Below are 23,514 nucleotides of genomic sequence, written 5' to 3' on the forward strand. Positions count from 1 at the left end.
CCTGCTGGTGAGAAAACAATGGTGTAGCCCTGTTGCTAAAAAAGCAGGCCAGATCTATGTATAATCTCAAAATCCAATTATTTATATGGTCGGTGGGTAAAAGTACAGATTAAAATAGACCATTGTCCCTTCATCATCATGAATATATGTAGCCCAAATTTAGATCCACCAGCTTTTTTTTAATGAAGTTGCAGAAGAAATGACATCATATGGTCCTTTACCATGAATCTTGGATGAAGATTTCAATTTAATTCTAGATCCCGCAAAAGACAGAAAATCATCTATCACATCAAAAAATTGAATTCATGGCCTAAACTTCATGATATTATTTACCAACTCATTGATCCTTAACTTTTTCTCTCTTCCACATACATGATATTACAGATTGGATTTTTTTCTTGATAAGCAGCTCTCTTGTAAATAACATAGTATCAGATATTTATGAGAGTTATTTCATATCAATCCCCTGTTATATTACAATTACAAGATAGTGGCCCAAATAAAATTAAAAGATCCTGGAAATTCAGCACTTCTCTACTTAATGATAGTGACTTTCACAATTTACCTTGCCAAAACAATTATAGACTTCCTCACACCTAACAAACCAGAAGTTACATCATGGCCTTGTATCTGGAACATCTTCAAAGCTTTCACTAGAGGTCTCATCATATTGTTCACAACCAAAAAACATCAAATAATCATTATGGTCCTTAGAAATGCAAATCAAAGATCTAGAGCATATTCATTATAAAAACCCAAATGATGCATCTATAACAGATAAATTATAAAAGTTATGTTTTTCTTGCAATACCATCAACAAGCAGGTTTTTATACAAAAGGCCACTTACTACAAAGATAACAAATGTGGGCATTAATTGGCCATATATTGTGACCAGGCAGATGCCGTGCCTACCAAGGTCCCAGTCAGGGCAGACAGGAAAGGGGAGAAGAAGTCCAGGAAGGGAATACCTAAGGCCCGACCTGGCCACTGTGATGATTCCCCAGGTCTTGTTAATCCTCCTGAGTCAGGGGCTGGGGGGTTGCCTGGTCATCCACCAGGGGGAGCCAGGAGAACTAAGAATTCTCGAAGTATTCTGTATCCAGGTCACCACTAGGGGAGCCCAAGAGCCATGCAGTTCCAGGCTGACTCAGCTAGATCAGGGCATGGTCCCTCACTTGAAAAACCAGCAGCTAGGAACAGGCAGTTAAGCAAGCTAGGGAGAAAGTTGAGGTCTCTCTCTCCCGTTGACCCTCCCAGACCAAGCAGGGATAATAGCTGTACACCTATGGAGGTTGTAGAAGCTGGTAACTCCCTGGATCTGCCAATATCAGATGAAGAAACTCCTATGGAACTGGAAGGAGTATTGCCACAGGAGTTTGGGGAATTTCTTGAACCAATGGAAGTAGGCTTAATCACCAGGTGCCAGAAAGAAGCCTAAGACTGTGAGTTTTGTTTTGGACTTTGTTTTTGAATCTCTGCATTTTTGGTTGGGCATTTAAGAAGCTGAAAGTGTCTTTCTGCAAACACCCAGGAGGGAATTTGAAGGCTGTGTTGTAAAGCTTTTGGAAAGGCAAACCTTGGATACTCTCCTCTGCCCAGCAATGCTTTTAAAGCTGCTGGAGGCTTCTGTTTTGGGAACTGTGATCTTTGAAGATACCAGAGCAGAGAACTATATTGTTTTTGCATTAACACCTGCTGGAGAGCAGGCAGTGGGAATCCTGAGGAAAAGTAGCTCTGAGGAGAACAAGTCCTCAGGGGGGAATTATTGACTAGTGTTTGGAAAAGAGGAAAACCCTGAACTGTTATCTAAGTTTGTTTTGTTTTTTTCCTTTGGAGTTTTGATGAGACTTGGCTAACAGCACTATCTGCGTTGTGTGGATCATCCTTACCTTTGTTTTGAAGAGTAAATGTGAGTTATGAACATTTGTGCAACTGTGGTTGTGCTTTGATTTTGAGTTCTTTTTGTTCAATCCAGTTCCTGCAGGGTGACTCCGGTCCGGGTCACACGCTGGTGTACTTTTTATGTCTAGCCACTAGGGGCGCTTTAGAGCCCAGTCTTGATCTGCAGTGTGGCTACAATATTTAAAAACCAAATCTACAAAAAATAATATACCCGCCATTCTGGACCCATAAAGCCATACTCTCATTCTGGTGGCTCTTATCCTCATGAAGGCCAGGGAAGTCCCCTCTCAGAGTATCAATTTTACCCTGATATCTCCAGCCTGATGAATGCAAGATCTACTCTTGCATCCTATGGAGCAAGATTAAACAGAAAAAGAGGAAGGAGGAAGTGAGATTGTAGCATAAACACCAACGTGATGACTACAGCATGTGAAAAAAAAACAAAACCGACTATTAGGCTCATTTTCAAAAGAATAAACATTCAAAAAGCAACAGATAAATGTTTTAAGTTAGATTGTTTTATTATAAGGCTCTTCACGATTTGCTGCCTGGTTATTTACTGAATCACTTTATATTTAGCAATTCTTTTCATGAAATCTGGCATTGTCTTTCCTCATGGTCAGAGGTTACATGTTTAAGAAATTTCAGGGTGGATTGCTTTCTTATCAGGCAGCTAGCTGGGAATCAGAAATTCATGTTTGTTTGTTTTTAATTAATTCTACATCTTATCTCCAGTTTAGAAAATTACAATAACTATCATTGTCTTTAAGCCAGCTACTACTTAGTAGCTTTATCACATGGCCTCTACTCCTAGTATTTTTGGAAAGAGTAAACAAGTGATTCACATCTACCCTTTCCATTCCACTCAGTATATAGACCTATATCATATCACCCCTGAGCCATCTTTTAACAATATCACTGCATTAAGTTAAAGCCTGCAATACATTGTAAGGCCACTAAGAAGCACTTCCATTTACGGGATTCTAGTAAAAGGGGAGATTATGTTATTTTGCTTGTCCTTTGTATTGACTGTTAAGCTCATTTTTGTTCAGTTATTGCTATTTCCAATATTTTTCTTGAGGTGATTCTATTTATTCCTTCAAATAAGATGAAAAACATTACAGACCTGTTTTAGATTCATGCCTCATCTTGTTCTCAAGTATGCTAGAACAAGCTCATCCTGCAAGAGAGATAAGGGTTAACAAACTAATTACTGGTTTGGGCTTTATATTGGAAAACAGTAATATATTTATGGCTAGCTTTCAAGAGCTACAAATATGGAAATCTTGACATGAATAAATCTAGTGAATTAGGAAGCAAGTTAATGGAAAACTAAAAAATAATAATAAAATACAACAGATTTGCCTTTAGCACAGCTGTTCCTAATGGAGAGGAAATGATAATAGATAAAGTATATTATAGTACTGTATAATACAATTGTAGAAACAATAGCTAAAGCTTTTAATGGCATAATACCCCCAAAAGGATTCCACTTTTATTTTTAATGGCAAAGCTCTAAGACTCCCTTCTGCTTATGCACATTAGATTCCAAATCCTGTTGAAGCATGCAGTAAATCATTAGAAACTGACCTTTTACTTAAGTTCACTGTTTATAAATTGTTAAAGAATGTTCCAATTAACAACTTACTCGGCAATTGACTGTGATAATTTTCAATTTTTTCAATCTGCTTGCTCTTTATTTAAAGACACCTGATCTACTATGATCTTTATTTGAATCTCACTATTGGGATGCACTAACTTTTCTGTTTTGGTGATATCCTTTAAAGATAACTTGGCTCAAACTACGTGCTTTTGAGCCACTGTTGGCCTTTCCCCAGGTTCTTGTTTAAAAGCTGTTCTATCTCCTTTTTATTTGCTGATGCCATCAGCTTGGTTCAAACTCTGGTTAAGGCGGAGCCCATTTTTTTTTCATGAAATTTTATTAATTTTGAAAAAGATTATAAATATTACTTTAACTTAGTACAAACTCCACTCTTTAAGCTGAGAGCACTAACTACTGGAAGAAAATACCTCAGGTTTTCTTTTTAGGCAGAGCTAAAAGCTCAAACCTCCTCCACACACATCATTGGCTTAAAAAAACTTCCGGAGGTGATGTGCAAGTGCCACAGTTAGTGCAGGATGAAACAGCTATAATCTCTTAAGTCATAAGGAATCAAAGTGATATGTAAGTAGAAGCCGACGTTTCACAGTAAAAACCGTTTCTTCAGGGCATATAAACTTTCACCTTCCAATGTGTTTTGAGTTGCTTATCTCTTCTCACCAGCGTCCTTTTTTCTTCCGGGGATTAGTGCTCTCAGCTTAAAGAGTGGAGCTTGTACTAAGAAAAATATTATAATAAATTTTACATAGATCACATTCTAGTACAATGTTAACTTATTATATTGTAATGGATTAAGAAAGAAAAGTAGTTAACAATAGTAATAACAATAACAGTATTGCCATGTATATTGCATTAACACAAGCATCAGTATCAGTTACCTTAAAAAAGGAAAAGAGAATATGGAAATTACATACAAATGATTCTACGTATAATTCTGCTTTAAACAAGTAAATATTAATTAACTAATGACATTTGAAGGCTGTAAGATGTTAAGGATGCCTAACAAAGATTTACTTTCTTCAGAGTACCTAATTTTTCAGCAATAGCTATTTCACATTTTTGATGGCACAAAACTAAATTCCACCATGCCTGGACATTAAGGCATTTTGAGGATTTCCAGTAAGACAATATCAATTTTTGGCCAAGGGTTAATAAAATATCAAAAAGGTTTCTCTTTTTTTTTATATAACTGTTTATTGGCAATGGTGAAGAAAACGCATACAGAAGTCCAAACATTAGAGTAAGGCCACACTTTAAAATACAAAAAGGTTTCTGACAAGAGACATCAAGTTGAATGTCAAGTGAACATGACTTGAAGATAACAGTTGATATAGATATGTTAGATTGAATATTGCGCCTGTCAGCAGTTTAAACCCGGCTTTAAACCCTGCCTTGCAAAGGGCTGCCCCTATTCCTAAGCCCAGGAAGCTGCCAAGTAACCCTGTTCCTATCACCAAGAGCCAGCAAGCAGGGCAAGGCAGAGAGAGAAGGGCAGAAACCACAACATCTGGTTTAGGGCACTATAATCCCTTTTATAACACCTTGGGCAGTTCTGCAACAAAACCTCTAGTAAAGAGAACCAGCACAGGCATGGTTAATGAGAGGGGTGGGGCTGACAGGCAGGACGAACCCAGAGGGAGAGTGGGAACAAGCCTGCAGCATAAAATCAGCACAGCTGGGAACACTCAGAAGAATAGGGAGAAGACAGAGAAGACAGAGAATGCAGGGAGGAATGCAGGAGAGAATTCAGGAGGGAATTCAGGAACTACTAGAACAAGAAGTGCTGTGCTGAGCAGGAAGGAGCCTGCTAGGAGTTCTCTGTCTCAGACCAGAGCTAAAGACCAGGCTGTCTTACAATCCTCCCGAGCTAACAGACTTCTGGCTCCTAAGCAGAAGTTCCAGGGAGGAGAAAGGCTTCCACAGCCGTTAGCTGCCCCTGAAGGGAGTTCTTACCCGGTCTCAGAAAGTGAAGAGTCCCTAATGGAATTAGAGGGAGAGCTATCTGGAAGCAGTGAAATGGAGTGCGATCTAGCAGCCTGGGATCTCCTGTAGAATCACAGTCAATAAGGTATGAATGGGGGAGGGGAATGAAAGTGAATGTATTTTGTGTAGCGTTCTTTCTCCCGTAGGCAGAACTGTAAGCATGTGTGAATGAATCAATTAGTGCCTGAGAGAGAGAGGCCTGATAGATAAAGGGAAGGAGGTGAGAAACCATAATTAACTTTCCCCGAGAAGCTTGAACGGAACTCAGAGACCTGACATCACGTAACCCTGAAGCAGGGAACTTTTGGGAGGGGACTTACACCAGTCTTAAAAGGTTGGGTTATATAAAGTTCCCTAGCCCCTACCCGGGAGCATAGGGGTAGTGGGGGCATTGGACTTCGGGTGGGTCAGGTATAAAAGCCTCCTGAAGTGTCTGCAAACAAAAGCAGTAAAACTAAAGAGAAAACGTTTTGGTTTATTTTTGGCTTTTCGCCTGAGCAGCAGGCTGGACTATATTATAAAGAAGAAACCTTGTGAATGTATGATTTGTTTTAAGTCCACTCAGCCAGAGGGACTACTGGAACCCCAGTGCTTTGAACTGGGGGTAATAAAGATAAAAGCTGAACTTTACCCAAAAAGCAGTCTACTAATTATTCTATTGATTATCCAGTGGGAGTCCTCCTGGGAGCACTCCGTCCTACGCCTGGGGTGGGAGCCGGGTTGCCAGCGCTAGGCTTACTCCTGACCCCGCCACAATATGAATATTCTACCCCAAAAAGACAATATATATGGACATTCATACATCTTATGTAATAGACTGGTTTGTGGACTCCCCAATTGGGGGGGGGGGGGGACCAGAAAGGTTATGCAGAGTCTTGGCAACCGTATAGAGACTTCTAGAAATTCAGACATAGAGTCAGTAACATCAGAAGAATTGAGCTCTTGCAGATACTCCATATACTTCATAAGGCCAAATGAAGGCTCAGGGGACTGGAGACCCATTCTGGATCTCACACATGTCAACAAAACCCTGAAGGTTCAATACTTTCACAAGGAAACCATGCAGTCAGTCATCGCAGTGGTGGCTCGAGGGAAATTTCTAGCTTCCGTAAACTTGTTTTTTAAATTTTTTATCACATATATTCCGAGAAATGCATGAACAGTAATATGAAATAAGACCAAATATATTAATGATGAAAAGGAAATTTTAAACATTAGACTTTAGCCCACAAATGGAGAGTCAAGATTACACAAGAATAAAGGGAAAAAATATATAGCCTTTATAAAGAGTTGCACAACGGTTTAGAACAGCTAGTTAAGCATTAGAAACTATTGGAATTCCTTAGCAATCAAAAATTCCAGAAGTTGTTTCAGCTCCAGAAACAAATATGAATTAAACTAAAAACAACGTGAAGGAAATTTCAAAATAAAACTGGCTTTTACAAAGTCGTGGCAGAAGCCTCCACCACAAGCCAGTGAGGTAAATGCCCCGATGCCCACATAATTCTTATGAGTGTTGGAGTACCCACCCCACTGGCTCATGGCAGAAGCCTCCACTGGGGCCCAGCAAAAAGAGCCAAAACCTTTGAAATCAAGGCCAAAAAGCTTTTTTTTTCTAACTTGGATCACTCGTAACAAGTCAGGAAAAATTCTTATAATTAGTGGAAAAAATATCTGGTTCATATGCCTGAAGTATTATTTCAACACCATGTTACGGTCAGGCTCCAACAACAAAGTGACCATAAGAGTTGACTTGACCAGATGTATTCTACGTATCAGCAAAGGTGGAAAGAGGAGGAAACAAGAGCAAGTGTGGTTAAAAGGTGAAGTGAAAGAGGCAATTAGAGCCAAAAAAATATCCTTTAAAGAATGGATAGAATATAAATGAAGAAAATAAGAAACACAAGCACTGGCAAGTTAGATGAAAAGCATTGATAAAGAAAGGTAAGAAAGAATATGAAGAGAAACATGCAAAAGAGGCAAACTCTCGTAACAATTTTTTTAGGTACATCAGAAGCTGTCTTACAATCCTCCCGAGCTAACAGACCTGTGAGGGAATCTGTGGGACCGTTGGATGATCAAGGAGCAAAAGGGGCACTCAGGGAGGATAAGGCTATAGCGGAGAGACTGAATAAATTCTTTCCTTCAGTCTTTACGAAAGAAGATATAAGAGATCTACCTGAACTGGAAATAGTTTTCAAGGGTGATGATGTGGAGGAACTGAAAGAAATCTCGGTGAATCTGGAATATGTACTAAGCCAAATCGATAAGTTAAAAAGTGAGGGCCACCACATGAATGGACTGCTGGGCACAATGGACCACTGATCTGACCCAGCAGTGGCAATTCATATGTTCTTATGATCAATTGCCTGAACTGGATGGTATACATCCCAGGATACTAAAAGAACTCAAACATGAAATTGCTGACCTGCTGTTATTGATCTGTAACTATCGCTAAAATCGTCTGTAGTACCTGTAGATTGGAGGGTGGCAAATGTTTTGCTGATTTTAAAAAGAGCTCCAGAGGAATTACAAACCGGTAAGACTCACTTCAATGCTGGGCAAAATGGTGGAAACAATTATAAAAAATAAAATTATGGAACATGTAGACAAACATGATTTAATGAGACGGAGTCAGCATGGGTTCTGCCAAGGGAGATTTTGCCTCGCCAACTTGTTTGACTTCCTTGAAGGTGTGAATAAACATGTGGATAAAGATGAACTGGTTGATATAGTGTATCTAGATTTTCAGAAAGCTTTTGATAAAGTTCCTCATGAGAGGCTCCTGAGAAAATTAGAGAGTCATGGGATATAGTGGTGCTTTTAAAGGTTCAAAGAAGAATGACCAGGATGATAAAGACCCAGTGGCGTACCTAGGGGGGGGCGGGGGGGGGGCGGGCCGCCCCGGGTACCAGCCCTAAGGGGGTGTTCCCGGCCTTGCCGTTCAGTCCCCCGCCACCCCCGAAGGACCGCTCGCCCCACTGACCTTCCTGCACCATCTGTGAAGCAGATCGCAGCAGGATCGCGAAGTCAGCGTCAGCATCCCTGCGCTGCTTCCTGCGCCGCGATCCCGCCCCACCCTGAAGGCCTGATGCCCCGACCTACCCCGAAGGACCGCTCGCCCCCCTGGCCTCCCCGCACCACCTATGAACAGCCGCAGCAGGATCACGAAGTCAGCGTCAGCATCCCTGCGCTGCTTCCTGCGCCGCGATCCCGCCCCTCATCTGACGTCAGAGGAGGGGCGGGACCGTGGCGCAGGGATCGCTGACGCTGACTTCGCGATCCTGCTGCGGCTGTTCATAGGTGGTGCGGGGAGGCCAGGGGGGCGAGCGGTCCTTCGGGGTGGGTCGGGGCATCAGGACTTCAGGGTGGGGCGGGCGGGCAGGCAAGCAGGCTTTCAAGGGGGAGGGGGTGACAGGCAGGCAGGCAGGCCTTCAAGGGGGGACAGGCCTTCGGGGGGGGGGTGCAGGCCTTCAAGGGGGGCAGGCAGGCCTTCAGGGGGGTGCAGGCCTTCGGGGGGGGGGTAGGCCTTTGGGGGGGGTGCAGACCTTCAAGGGGGTGCAGGCCTTCAAGGGGGGAAAGGCAGGCAGGCCTTCAAGGGGGGGACAGGCCTACAAGGGGGGGGGACAGGCCTTCAAGGGGGGGTGCAGGCCTTCAAGGGGGGTGCAGACCTTCAAGGGAGTGCAGGCCTTCGGGGGGTGCAGGCCTTCGGGGGGTGCAGACCTTCAAGGGGGGGACAGGCAGGCAGGCCTTCAAGGGGGGGACAGGCCTACAAGGGGAAGGGACAGGCCTTCAAGGGGGGTGCAGGCCTTCAAGGTGGGACAGGCAGACCTTTAAGGGGGGACAGGCCTTTGGGGGGGGACCATGATTTAGAAGTACACAGAGGGAAGGGGGTGTTCAAAGAGACATGCATATGCCAAACTTTGGGGGGGGGGAAGAAATAATGGGTCTGAAAATAGAGGAGAGGGAGAGAGATGATGGACCATGGGATTTAGGGAGGGAAGGAACAGAAAGGGAGAGAAATTGGACACAAGGGATGGTGTGGAGGAGGGATAGAGATACTGGATAGGAGGGTAATTAGGAAAAGAAACGGAGAGATGGTGGACTCTGGGATGGTGGGGAAGGAGGGAGAGATGCCGGATGAAAGGGTATTTAAGAAAAGGTGGATCTGTGGAGGGAGATGAAAAAAAGGAAAGATACCAGACTTCCTGGGAAGGGAAGGGAAATGGAAAGGGAGGACAGAGTTGGCAGATGGATGGTTAGCATGCAGAAAGAAGGAGACCCTGGCAAGCAAGTTATCAGAAGAAAACCAGAGCCTTGGACCAACAAAATTTGAAATATAACCAGACAACAAAAGGTAGAAAAATTAATTTTATTTTCTGTTTTGTGATTATAACATGTCAGATTTGAAATGTGTATCCTGCCAGAGCTGGTGTTGGACTGCAAACGTGAGCTAGGATTTAACAGAAAGAGGAAAAGTCCTTTTTGTTTCTTTATTTTATTTACACCACAGCGCCAGTGTGGTTAGGAGAAGCCAAAGGGGGTGAAAAAGCTATAAAACCCACCAGGAGTTTTGAAAAAAATCACCCAACTGGGCAGGAAAATCGAATTGAAAAACCAATTCAATAGGGCTGAATCGAATCAAAATTTTTTTTTCCTGTATCTGGCAGCATTAGTTTGCGCTACTGTCTTAGACTTTAGGACCTGGGATTGGGGAGAGATGGCATCCTCAGTACTTTATAATGCAAGTGAAACGAGGATTTGGTCAGACTTTTGAAGGGTCTGCAGAAAAAAAATATTGTATAGGCCGGGGACATGAGACAGCAGGAAATGGGAACTTTTCTTCCTTCTATTTTTGTGAATGGAAAGGCTGAGGAGGTCAGTTAAAATATGTGCTTTATAAGAAAATATAATAATGTGTTTTATAAAGTTTATAGCATAGCTGGCCTACCCAGTGAGGTGTTCCTAGTGGTGATGGTGGCAGCGTGTCAATGTGTTGAGAGGAAGAGGTGGTCTGGGAAATTCTGCTGAGCAAACTACGGGCCCATTTCCACCCCCCAGTTAGTCCACTCCACTCAACTGATTCACACACTGAGTTGGTCTTTGGGTGTTGTTTTGGGATCTCTTCCAGTGGTTTATCTCCTTCTGGTCCAAGGAAGGAAACTTTGTTATCCTTAGCATTGACCTACAGAATATGTTTGTAACAGCGCTGCTTGTGTGGCATTAGGCTATGTAGTGATCGAAAGAAAAAAACAGACCTTTGCACATTTTTGCACTATATGGTGGGTGTATGAGGAGATTCACATTTCCTGCACAGCTAAGTCCATGTGAAGTTACCTTGTGCTGTATTTGACATCTAGCAAGGTCTCTGTTTGAAAGGAAAGATCTAAACTTAAAAATGAAGTGGCCAGAAGTTATGGTAAAAGCAGATAGTGTAGCTGGTTTTAAGAAAGATTTGGACAAATTCCTGGAGGAAAAGTCCATAATCTGTTATTAAGACATGGGGGAAGTGTCTGCTTGCCCTGGATCGGTAGCATGGAATGTTGCTACTCTTTGGGTTTTGACCAGGTATTAGTGTCCTGGATTGGCTACCATGAGAATGGGCTACTGGGCATGATGGACCATTGGTCTGACCCAGTTAGGCTATTCTTATGTTATGTTCTCATCTGTAGGGGCCTTTGTTTTCACTTCTTATTTTAATGTATTTTTTTTCTGGGAACTTATCAGTGTTTTTTATAATGGGAACAAAAATGGAAGAGAATTAATGTGTGTGGAATGGGGGGTAACTAATTTCTTCAGCTAAATAATTCAATCCACTTCAAACAGACATAGGAGAACTTGTGCACCATTCACACACCCTCCAACCAAAAACGTCAAAAGAAAAAAACTGTTCGACAACCTCCTAGCCATTCGAGCTGCAACACTCGACCCCCAACTCTACAACCAATTGATATCAACCACAGACTGCAAAACCTTCAAAAAGAAATAAAAACCCTTCTATTCAAAAAACACATAAAACCGAACTAACACAATCAGAACTGTCCCAAGCATCACCTGCAACTACTCCATATGTACTTCTAATGTCATGACAATTTAGACATAATTTATGTTATGTTATGTTTGGAATAATGGTTACATATATGAGGTTCAATAAAAGAAAATTTTCACTGCCTGTTTCTATTCTGACCATTTATTCCATTTCATGGTTATTGCAAAAAAAAAAAAAAAATTTTTTTACATGGGGGGGGGGGGGGGGGGTGTCAAAAAATGATGGGCCCCGGGTGCCACATACCCTAGGTACGCCACTGTAAAGACCAAAATGGTTATGGCTCTTCAGCTTGGAAAAGAGATGGCTGAGTGTAACCCACTTGCATCCCATGTACTGACAAAATATATCTTTACTGTAACCCACTTGTATCCCATGTACTGACAAAATGAATCTTTAATGTAAACCACTTGCATCCCATGTACTGACTAAACGTATCTTTATTGTAAACTGTCAAATGTATCTTTATTGTAAACCGCTTCGAACTTCACGGTATAGTGGTATATAAGAAATAAATTATTATTATTATTATATGATTGAAGTCTACAAAACCCTGAGTGGAGTAGAACGGGTACAAGTGGATTGATTTTTCATGCCACCACAACTTATAAAGACTAGGGGACACTGGATGAATTTACAGGGAAATACTTTTTTTAAACCAATAGGAGGAAATATTTTTTCACTCAGAGAATAGTTAAGCTCTGGAACACATTGCCAGAGGTTGTGGTAAGAATGGATAGTGTAGCTGGTTTTAAGAAAGGTTTGGACAAATTCCTAAAGGAAAAGTCCATAGTCTGTTATTGAGAAAGACTTGGGGGAAACCACTGCTTGCCCTGGATCAGTAGCATGGAATATTACTACTCCTTGGGTTTTGGCTAGGTACTAGTGACCTGGATTGGCCACTGTGCGAATGGGCTACTGGGCTTGATGGACCTTTGGTTTGACCCAGTAAGGATATTCTTATGTTCTCTCTAAACTCATATGGAAGCATGCAAGCCCTGGTCTGAGCCTGAGTTTCAAGGTGTATAGAAAATCTGCATTGCATTTAGAAAATTGAAAAGACAGTACCTAATAGGACCTGTCCAGGCTCTAAAATCCTTTCCATATTAACTTCATTGTTATCTCTGTCAGTAATCCAACACCAGGCTTCTTCTAAAAGGTATCGTAGATAACCTCCCAGCTCTGGGAGCCACAACAAAACCTCCCTGAATAGCTGTCTCAGCCAATTCATTTGGTGAGGAAACAGCAGCAAGAATCCCTCCAGCAGAGTCAGCTAAATCAAAGGCAGACACCTCCCGCTGAACACTTTCCAATGCCGTTGCACTTTTGGACCACAGGTGTGGCAGACGAATCTCAGGGCTTAATGACACCCTTTCCAAGCTAAGCTCCATGATGTCCATGGAGCCACCCAATGTTCCAGCCATTATGCCCAGCTGTCTGAGTCCGCAATCTTCCAACATTGACTGCCTCAGGTGGGGAGTGGAAGCCTGAACTAGAGGGTATGTTTGAGTTTTTCCTCTTCTCTTTCTCATTATAGTTAGTGCCATTGAAGAGAACAGCCATTCTCCTGCTCTCTTCTTCAAGACATCCTATCTTGAGTCTTGCATGTTTGGGACACTCTTCATCTGGTTTCTCCTCAGAGGCCTTGGAGGTCTATGCCCAACAGCATAGACCTCCAAGTCATTGAAACACATAAAACCCTCCACCACTACAAGGGTGAAGCTTCCCTAGACTTGACAGAATCCTACCTGAGTATTTCCATATTTCAAGAACACAGGAGATTCCAGAGATTCCATGTGCTGGAGAAACATTATCAGTTCTCAGCGCTTCCCTTTAGGTTGGCAACAGCACCCCACACGTTCACCAAAGTGATGGTGGTGGTAGAAGCACATCTCCACAGGGCAGGATTGAAAGTGCATCTATATCTGTGCAATTGGCTGATTAGAGCTCCATCACTATTGGATGGGGAACAAATAGTGGCTTTAAGTGGTCCAGGTCTTGCAGAGCCTGGACTGTATAGTGAATTTTCAAGAGTCAACTGGTTCTGGAATACCCTGGAGTACCCTGGAGTACTATTCAACATGGCAGAAGGCTGGGTCTATCTTCCAGAGGCAAGCAGACAGAAGCTTTGCAGTCAGATAACAGACATTTTAGCCAAGCCAGCTCCATCTGCTTAGCACTATCTCCAAATACTAGGCTCTATGGCAGCCAATATAGATATGTTCCCTTGGATGAAGGCTTACATTTGTCTTTTCCAGAATGCACTACTGTTTTGATAATCCTCACAAATGGACTCCCATCAAATGACTCTCCCATGGACTCCGGAAGCCCACTGCAGTATGAGTTGGTGGCTCTAGCCACAGTTGTTATAACAAGGCATGCCCCTCAGAATAACTTTGTAGGTAATTCTCACAGTGGATGCCAGCCTGTTTGGCTGGGGAGGCCATTGCAATAGGTACCCAATCCAGGGGTGGTGGTTGACCTCCCAGAGAAAATGGTTCATCAACAGACTGGAGCTTTGGATCATTCAACTGGCATTACAAAAGCCAGAGAAGAGTTTGGAAGGACAGGCGGTCCAAGTCTTCTCGAACAATGCTACAGTGGTGGCATATGTCAATTGCCAAGGAAGTACCAAGAGTGCACAGCTGAGCCTGGAAGTCCACTTAATGTTCAGATGGGCAGAGCTACACCTACAGGTGATCTGCACGGTGCTTGTAGCAAGAGTGGACAATGTCCAGGCCAATTACAATTAACCATGGACCAATTTCTTGAACTTGGAACAAGAGCTTGCGGGGTAGGGGGAAATTATGCTTACATCAGCAACTGAATAAAGGATAAAGGTTAGACTTAATATATACCTCCTTTCTGTATCACTTTAAATTTACAATAATTAGAATTTTGGAGGGTGGCTCCTTAACTGGTTCTTCTGAGGTTCGGCTTTGCTAAATATGCTTCACATTTTTGAACATTCCGTTCTATAAAATTGGTTAATTGTAACAGGCAGACCTTAAGTTCAGGAGAATGGATGGTATCTGCTACAGCGTTTCAGTCCATCGTTCTTCAGTAAGGTCAGCCAACTTTTGTTCTGATGGCTATGGTGAGGAACAAAAAGGTAGACTAGTTCTTCAGTTGAAGATTCAAGCCTGGAAGTGAAGGTTTGGATGCCCGAGTACAGCTATGGTCAAAGAACAAACTCTTGTATGTGTTTCCTCCATTGGCCCCTGATAGGGCAAATATTTCACAGAATAGCAAACCACCTAGGGAGAATGGTTCTTGTAGCTCCAAATTGGCCACTTAGGCCATGGTATGTGGACCTTGTGTATCTTCAGAGGGGCCAGTGTCTCAGACTGCAGGTACAACCCGATCTTCTATCTTGGGGCCCCAATGGTCAAAGATGATCTGCATCACTTTAGTCTTGCAGCATGGTTCTTGAGCATGCAGCATTCGAGTGCAAAGGATACTCAGAGGTAGTCACTTCTACTCTCCTCAGAGCCAAGAAGCCTGCAACAGTCTGCTTACACTAAGGCATGGGAGACATTTCAGCACTGCTGCATGTAAAAGAATGTGGAGTCGTTTAATACTCAGATTGCGGTGGTGCTAGCTTCCCTCCAAGCAGGTCTTGACAAAAAAGCCTTGCAGTGGTATCACTCAGAGTCCAAGTGGTATGCCTCTTGTGCTTCAGAGCCTGTGGACACTAAGCTTCCCTGGCTTTTCATCCAGACATAGCTAGATTCCTAAAGGGGGCACTAAGGTTCAGACCACTGGTAAAACAACCATTTCTGTCAGGGAACCTTTAATGTGGTTTTGCATGGCCTCAGTCAGGCTCCTGATGCATCCCTGTTAGATCTTACCATCAAGACCTTTTCCTTATGGCCATTACATCAGCGAGATGAGTCTAAGAGCTGCAGGTCCTGTTGTACAGAGAACCCTTACTCATGATCACAGAAGCAGGAGATTCCTTGTGCACGGTCCAGGCTTTTTGCTGAAGGTTGTTTGACATTTCATATCATAGTAACATACATATTAGACGACGGCAGATAAAGACCCGAATGGTCCATCCAGTCTGCCCAACTTGATTCAATTTAAATTTTTTAAATATTTCCTTCTTAGCTATTTCTGGGCAAGAATCCAAAGCTCTACCCAGTACTGTGCTTGGGTTCCAACTGCCGAAATCTCCGTCAAAACTAACTCCAGCCCATCTACACCCTCCTAGTAATTGAAGCCCTCCCCAGCCCATCCTCTCCCAAATGCCATATACAGACAGACACAGACCATGCAAGTCTGCCCAGTACTAGCCTTAGTTCAATATTTAATATTATTTTCTGATTCTAGATCCTCTGTGTTCATCCCACGATTCTATGAACTCCGTCACCGTTTTCCTCTCCACCACCTCTCTCGGGAGCGCATTCCAGTCATCCACCACCCTCTCCATAAAGTAGAATTTCCTAACATTGCTCTTGAATCTACCACCCTTCAACCTCAAATTATGTCCTCTGGTTTTACCATTTTCCTTTCTCTGGAAAAGATTTTGTTCTACATTAATACCCTTCAAGTATTTGAACATCTGAATCATATCTCCCCTGTCCCTCCTTTCCTCTAGGGTATACATATTCAGGGCTTCCAGTCTCTCCTCATACATCTTCTGGCACAAGCCTCCTATCATTTTCGTTGCCCTCCTCTGGACCGCTTCAAGTCTTCTTACGTCAATCAAGAGGTAAGATTACCAGTGTTCCAGACCATAGGATCAAAGAAGAATACAGGATTCTGAGAAAGCTCCCCTGTTTCTGTACCAAGGGAGCCAACCCTGAAGAAATTGAAATGGTAATTTTAAAAGCCCATTTCTAAACTGTCTAATATAACTCCTTCGATATATCGATGAGCCAACAATGACCTACTAGAACTTGTAACTATGACCTAACTGTGCTAATAACTGTACTGATCTACCTTTACTAGCATTTCTATTGAATGTCCATGTCAAACTTTCCATTCCTGGGTAACTGACCCAACCTGTTGTTATGTAATCCAATCTTGAACTAAATAGGTAAAGGCAGAATAGAAAACCTGATTAAAACAACATAGCATAACATGTGAGGAACATAAGAACATAAGAACTGCCATCTCCGGATCAGACCTTCGGTCCATCAAGTCCGGCGATCCGCACACGCGGAGGCCCTGCCAGGTGTACACCTGGCTTAATTTATAGTCCACCATATCCTTATATGCCTCTCTTAAGGAGATATGCATCTAGTTTGCTCTTGAAGCCTAGGACGGTCGATTCCGCAATAATCTCCTCTGGGAGGGTATTCCAGGTGTCAACCACTCTCTGAGTGAAACAGAACTTCCTGACATTAATCCTGAACCTGTCCCCCCTTAGCTTCATTACATGTCCTCTAGTCCGTGTCAAATTGGACAATGTAAATAATCTTCTCTGCTCTATTTTGTCGATTCCTTTCAGTATTTTGAAGGTCTCGATCATATCCCCACGCAGTCTCCTTTTCTCAAGGGAGAACAATCCTAGTGTTATAAGTCTGTCCTCGTATTCCAGTTTCTCCATACCCTTCACCAGTTTTGTTGCTCGTCTCTGCACCCTCTCCAGCAGTTTTATATCCTTCTTTAGGTAGGGAGACCAATGTTGGACGCAGTATTCCAAGTGTGGTCTGACCATTGCCCTATAAAGCGGCATTATAACTTTCTCCGATCTACTCGAGATTCCTTTCTTTATCATGCCCAACATTCTATTTGCCTTCTTTGCCGCTGCCGCGCATTGTGCCGACGGCTTCAGGCTCCTATCTATCAGTACACCCAGGTCCTTTTCTTGTTCACTCTTCCCCAGAGTTGCACCTGACATTGTATACTCGTATTCCTTATTCTTATTGCCTAAATGCATTACCTTGCATTTCTCCACATTGAACTTCATCTGCCATTTCTCCGCCCATGTTTCTAACCGAAACAAGTCGCTCTGGAGTTTCTCTCTATCCTCCTGCGATCTGATTGCCCGGCATAGTTTTGTATCATCTGCAAACTTGATGATCTCACTGGATATTCCTTCCTCCAGGTCATTGATATAAATATTTAAAAGGATCGGCCCAAGTACCGAGCCCTGGGGTACACCACTAGTCACTTTCTCCCAGTCGGAGAACTTCCCATTTATGCCCACTCTCTGCTTTCGGTTTTCCAGTCATTTGCCTATCCATCTTTGTATATCCCCCTATGTTATCTAGAGGTCACCAATGAGTTCTGACTAAGGACCATCTATTTGTGCTTACCAGTCAGGCTAGACACAGTGGACTGGAGTCTTAGGCTAACATTTGAAGATGGAAATGCATGGCCATCTCGTTAGCAAATATTGCCTGTGCAAGCAAACGCCGGTCTCCATGAAAATACATTCCATATGAAATGTGGCTTCTTTGTGGTTTGATGCTCAGGCAGTTTCACCTGGGGAGATTTGTAGGTCAGTGACTTGGTTCATTCTGCATACATTCTCCATGTACTACAGAATGGACGTGGCAGCATGAGAGGGCACTGTATTTGAGATCTCATTGTTAACGAGCAGGCGCAGAGATCCCACCCTAGATTTCTGGGAATACTTTTATATGTTCACAAACAACCCAATAAGCTAAAGACTGAATCAAGTGGTGAAGGTGCTGGAGGAAAAAAGCTTCAGAACTCCTTTGGGGAGCAAACCCTCCTCACAGCTGGAGAGTGGTAACTTCATCAGCTCAAAAAAACCTCCATAAATAATTCATATAAATTACATTCTTAATCTTAAGTAATTTTATAGACAGTGTTATTTGAACACTGAGTCCTGGTACTTATCTTTCTCAAGCATTAAAATTGACAAGATCAAGCCCCACTGACAGTGGTCAAGCATTTCGTTTCGTGGCTGCTTCAGGGAATTGACAGGACCGGACCTTCTTTCCACCTTTACTAATATGTGGAATTCATCTGGTCTGAGCTTCCAAGATGGTATTTTTTAAAAATTAAATTCTATGTCTCATTTTAAATTAAAACTGACAAATTCTATAGAGTCTGCCTAAAGTTAGGTGCCTACATCAGTATGCCTAGCCAATGTAGGTGCCTAACTTAATTGTATAATAGGCTTACTTGATACTGTTAATTGGCATTTAACACCTCATTATTGTCATTAATTGGACAATAGAAAGTTAGGTGCCTAGCTTGAAAAATGCAGTATTATAAAAAGTAGGCACCTAGGGCTAGATTCACTAAAGATAGTGACTCAATCACTGTTGGCCAATTTTCTGGCTGATTTTCCAACAGCAACTGAATCACAATCAGGTTTGCATGCAAATTATTTGCACGGAGGTGCAAATCATTTGCATGCAAACCCACCAACTCAATCGCTCAGTGAGCGATTGACACATATGCAGAGCCCTAACAGTAGTGACAGGGGAAGTAGCCTCCTGTCACTGCTGTCAGGGCTTTTGCTTTTTTTTAATGGAATGCACACCCTCTGTCCCATTAAAAATGCCCCCTGTGCTAGCACCCCCGAGCCACCATCCCCCCGAACCCCAAAAGGATGGCATGAAGGAAGCCCACTCCCTCCTGCCAGGAAAGACCTTCCCCCTGAAGAAAATGGCAGGAGGGTTGCCCACTCCCTCCTGCTACAAAGATGCCCATGCCCACACTCTCCCCTGAAAAAAATAGCAGGAGGGATGCCCACTCCCTCCGGCCACTGGAGGCCCCCATCCCCCTCCGGGCCCTCATGCACCGTGCCTTAAATTTGGGAGCAGGATATACTGAAAACATCTCTTGCTCCTCCTCTCTTCGCGATGACACTGGGCCTTAGGCCCCTCCCTGGTGTATCATGTGATGCACGGGGAGGGACCTAAGGCCCTGATTGGCTCAGATGCCTCAGCTTATGTAAAGATTACCAGAGTACCTCCATTGTTATTACTATAGGTCTCTCCAATTCCTTCAAAACTCCACTGGAAGGTTCTTGTACTCCCATTCAAAAAGGGAATCCCTCCAATATTGAACCACAAGAGACCGGCCACACTACCCTCTTGAGAACAGCTCTTGCTCTAGGTTTGGAAACCACTAGAAGCAGGCTTTCCAGCTTCAGCTCCAAGTCCTAGCCTCCTGCCTTGGAACTGGGCCATTGCTCTACATTCATGGATTCCCTTCCAGGTTGAAGGGGTGCGGTCTGTTGTTCAGGGCTAAGCAATGCCCTCTCACCGCTGATGCAGGAATTCACAAGGCTCAGTAGGGCAGAAGAAACGACAGCTGAGGTTCTGGTCAATGCTCAAAAATTCTCTAGAGTTGTTTGATGGAGTAGTGAAACCATCCTTGCCTTACTGAGAGCTACCTTGGATGCACCTTTCTACTTCCACATAGTAGGAAACTGGACACACACTGCAAACACCAAGTCAAGAGTCAGTGTGTGTCCCAACAAACATCATGATGATGCCATCTTGGATCCCATAAGAACATAAGAATTGCCACTGCTGGGTCAGACCAGTGGTCCACCGTGCCCAGCAGTCCACTCCTGCGGTGGCCCCCAGGTCAAAGACTAGCGCCCTAACTGAGACTAGCCCTACCTGCGTACGTTCTAGTTCCACAGGAACTTGTCTGACTTTGTCTTGAATCCCTAGATGGTGTTTTCCCTTACGACAGCCTCCGGAAGAGCGTTACAGTTTTCTACCACTCTCTGGGTGAAAAAGAACTTCCTTAAGTTTGTATAGAATCTATCCCCTTTTAACTTTAGAGAGTGCCTCTCGTTCTCCCTACCTTGGAGAGGGTGAACAACCTGTCTTTATGTACTAAGTCTATTCCCTTCATTATCTTGAAGGTTTCAATCATGTCCCCTTTCAGTCTCCCCTTTTCAAGGAAGAAGAGGCCCAGTTTCTCTAATCTCTCACTGTATGACAACTCTTCCAGCCCCTTAATCATTTTAGTTGCTCTTCTCTGGACCCTTTCGAGTAGTACTGTGTCCTTCTTCAAGTACGGCGACCAGTGCTGGACGCAGTATTCCAGGTGGGGGTGTACCATGGCCTGGTACAGCGGCATGATAACCTTCTGCGATCTGTTTGTGATCATTCCAAGCATTCTGTTTGCCCTTTTCGCTGCTGCCGCACATTACGTGGACTGCTTCATCGTCTTGTCGACCAGTACTCCCAAGTCTCTTTCCTGGGTTGTTTCTCAGAGTACTGCACCAGACATCCTATATTCGTATACAAGATTTTTGTCACCAACATGCATCACCTTACACTTGTCCACGTTAAACTTAATTTGCCATGTCGCAGACCATTTCTCGAGCATGTTTATGTCATGTTTGACTTTCAGTTGTATAGAAATATTAATATACTGCATTGCTTCTAATATCAAATACAGATTTTTAAAAATGATTCCATGCATATTTTCTGTTTCCTAACTGAGGGAAAAGTGATAGTAACAACACCATGCACAGAGGAGGGCTCTTAAAAGTCTTAAAAGAGTCTAGATCTGATTTATTAAGGCTTTTCCTGCATTCTGTATTGATGGTAAAGCACCTTAATGAAATAGGCCCATAGTTTAAGCATTTTCATTATATGTTTAAGGCCTGCCAAGAATATGACAATCATTTAAAGTGAATCACACAAAATTCTATTAACTTATTTCACGGTATATTCAGCGGTATAGACCAAGCTTCTGCCGAGTCTCTCTTGCAGATTTCTAGTAAGAAGGAGGGTAAGAAATGGAAGTATACTTCATAGATCTTCCTGTTGCTTCTGCTATTGCTATTCATGTTCCATGTACTGGAGAAAATTAATCGATCTATGGAGACAGGAATACATTTTTAAATCATTTAAATCTAAGAAGAGAAAACTGGGAATGCCTGGGGTTTTTATTTTCTGTTTGCGCAGTTCCATGCCCTCTATTTATGATCTAACCTGTGAAATTCTTTATTCTTGGTTTCCTAGTAGGATAATGTGGACACATGATCTGTTTCATCTCGTAACCATGTATACACCTTAAATCAACTGCACTAGAATTCTCTTGTTTCTACATTGCGTGAGTTGAAAGGTCTCTATATAAATTCTGAAAATAATAACTTTTCAAAAAGTTACCAGTATTAATTCTATGCATAATAATTCATATCACAAATCGCTATGAAGTTTATTCTGAGTAATTAATTATATGACGATCTCTTTCTTTCCTATTTAACTAGGATATTGACACAATAGAAAATAAGCATCATTCCCTTTTACACTGTAAGTGGAAAATAAATTTAAGGTGAAAGCTGTACGCTGAGTCATGGCATTGATTTAAAGATGCCTGCAGCTAAGAGCATTTGTGCACAGGGTGTTAAGTAATGATTCAGCATCTACAGTAACAATTTAGTGTCATGAAGCCTATCCTGAGAGGCTATAATGGTAATTCAATGATACAAGAGTACAAACAATAATAGTTTGCAATAGATATTTCCTAAGCTTGAACATAGGACAATTGCTATTTGGGCTACTCCAGGGTGCCAACAAATAAGTAGAAAACATTTGGGACTAGATTCAGTAAATGATGCCCAAATTTAAGTGCTGGATAAAGTTGGTGCCCAGAGCTATTCTATAAAGAGCTCTCCAGGATGAGCACTCTTTATAGAACAGCATTGGGCAACAAATTTTATGCCCAACTTACATCAGCTGAAACCTGGTGCAAATGTTGGCACGCACGTTGTGTGCACATCTGCAACATTCTATAAAACTGCATGCAATTTTAAGAACATAAGAATTGCCATACTGGGACAGACTGAAGGTCCATCAAGCTCAGTATCCTGTTTCCAACAGTGGCCAACCCAGGTTCCTAGTACCTAACTAGATCCCAAATAGTAAAGCAGATTTTATGCTGCTTATCCTAGGAATAAACAGTGGATTTCCCCAAGCCATCTCAATAATTACCTATGGACTTCTCTTTTAGGAAATTATCAAAGCCTTTTTTTAAACCCCGCTAAGCTAATTTTCTGGAATGCCCCCCTAACCCACCCACATCGCCTTTGCAGCAGATCAGTGTAGAAATACATTTACACACCCAGTTAAAGGATAGCAGCTCATAATAAAAAAAAAAAATGTCTAAAAAGTGGCCTAAATGGGTACTTGGATGATCAAAAAGCCTGATCATCCAAGTACCCATAATCAAAGCTGGTTTTAGGCTTTGGCCTTTTCCCTGCCTCTAAACACACAGAGAAAAGAGGCATTTTTAGAGGAGGGGAAAGGGCGGGAGGTGGGCCAACCCAGACCTAGGCATGCAGCAAGTATAAGCAAAACTGTAGGCAGGTTGCCTAGTCGGCACATATACGTTTTTGACTTAGACCAAGTCAAAACAGGTATAAGTGCTGAAAAGGGGCCGCTGATCTGATCGTGGTTGCTGCGATCAGCTCAACGGCCCCAGCAACCTGCCTACCCCCTTCAGCAATGATCACGGCAGGAGAGATGGCTCATCTCCCCTGCTGTGATCCACCCTTCTCCCCCCCCCAACGATCAGGGCAGGAGGGAGCCCGCCCACAGGAGGGGCCTAAGCCTACTGGGCCTATTCCGGTTGGCCCAGGCATCTCAGGCCCCACCTGTGGGCGGGATTTGAGCCGCCTGGGCCAATCAGGTCCTAAGGCCAGCCATTCAATGGATGGCTAGCCTGTCGGACGGACAGGCTTGGCACCCGACCAACGTTTTTGAAGGTACGGGGAGGGGGATCGACGGGGGGTCACAGGATGGTGGGGGGCAATTGGAGGTTCGGGAGGGCCCTTGCATCAAGGGCAGGAGGACTTGGGCTCCCTCCTGCCTGATCGTGTCGGGGGGTTCGGGGGTGCCGCGGGGCAAGAGGGCAAAAGGGGACTTAGACATTTTTTTTGATTATGCCCCTCCACGTATATTTGTGCATAACTGCAAAGGGGGTGTAGGCGGATCGAGCCATTACATAAAATTGCATGCAATTTTATAGAATACTGCAGATGCGGAGAATCCAAGATGGCAA

At 43.1% G+C, this 23,514-nt stretch overlaps 1 protein-coding gene across 4 annotated transcripts in view; it reads right to left on the minus strand.

Annotated features, from left to right (window-relative positions):
- Nucleotides 1-23,514, minus strand: part of GRXCR1 (glutaredoxin and cysteine rich domain containing 1) — a 239,129-nt gene that overhangs the window by 182,591 nt on the left and 33,024 nt on the right. For 2 of the 4 annotated variants that reach the window (XM_033946415.1, XM_033946405.1), the window contains exon 2: nucleotides 3,030-3,083. The exons of the other annotated variants lie outside the window; for them this stretch is intronic. The gene's annotated coding sequence lies outside the window, so the exon portion shown is untranslated. The remainder of the gene's footprint in view (nucleotides 1-3,029; nucleotides 3,084-23,514) is intronic. 4 annotated transcript variants of the gene reach the window in all.

Source organism: Geotrypetes seraphini, chromosome 1 (genome assembly GCF_902459505.1).
Source record: "Geotrypetes seraphini chromosome 1, aGeoSer1.1, whole genome shotgun sequence".
NCBI classification, from domain to species: domain Eukaryota; kingdom Metazoa; phylum Chordata; class Amphibia; order Gymnophiona; family Dermophiidae; genus Geotrypetes; species Geotrypetes seraphini.